The sequence below is a fragment of the Sorex fumeus genome, unplaced genomic scaffold (assembly GCF_029834395.1).
Source record: "Sorex fumeus unplaced genomic scaffold, SorFum_2.1 ptg000017l, whole genome shotgun sequence".
Taxonomy (NCBI): domain Eukaryota; kingdom Metazoa; phylum Chordata; class Mammalia; order Eulipotyphla; family Soricidae; genus Sorex; species Sorex fumeus.
In genome coordinates, this window is record NW_026606074.1 from 2,719,665 (window position 1) to 2,720,604 (window position 940).

A 940-nucleotide genomic window follows, 5' to 3' on the forward strand; every position below is an offset into this window, starting at 1 on the left:
AGGGCAGACTGGGGAGCAGCTCCGGAACATCGCCGAACTCAGGCTGAGCACCCAAGTCACTCAGCCTTTTCCTCTGACCATCCCCGCCTCCCTACTGACAGGCACGGCCAGGTGGGTCTGCCTACTCTGCTCTTCCCTCCTGTGGCAATCGGTCAGACTGGGCCAGGCCCTGGAAACCCCTTCAGCCCCACCTGAGCAGCAGGGGGAGAGGCTCTAGGGCCAGGGGAGTCAAAAGCCAAAGAAGGTGTTTCCTGAGAGAGATCCAAACAGAAAGCAGCAGTGGCTAAGTCGGGTGGTGTGGGGGAGGGAGGGAGGCATCGGGAAGTGAAAAGCTGGAGCTTGTTACCGACCCCTGCTCAGGGGCCTATGGCGCAGGGTACCTGGCCGGTCAGAGATGGTTCTCGGGCCTCAAAGTCTGCCTGGAGGGGAGTCTGGGCTGACGGAGAGGGGGTGCAGAGAAGACTCTAAACGGGCCAAGATGAAAATGGCCCAAATATGCCACTGATGAATAAGGTGCATCCATAAAATAGTCCATGAGCAGGTCATAATCGGGAACCAAGCATGGATGGGTTCAGATGTGCGCTCCTGAAAAAAGATGTGAGTGAAAGAAGCCAGACACAAGGGCATGGGGTGCGTTTGCTGGAAAGGTACAGAGAAGGCAGATCTCTGGACAGGAAGTAGATGGATTTTGTGGCTGTCTAGAACTGGGAAGGTGGGAGATGGGGAAAGGGAGTTGGAGTCCCTGGCTAGAGTCTACAGGTTCCTTTTCCAGGGTGAGGAAGTCCTAGAAACAACTGCGGGATGGTTTCACTACAGTGAAAATCACTGCTGTAGACCTCAAGTGGATACGCAACTCTTTCCATTATATGGCAAGATAAAGTTGCTACCTCAGAACCTTCACAATATGCCCCCTCCCCCATTACTGGGTGGGATTTGTGAA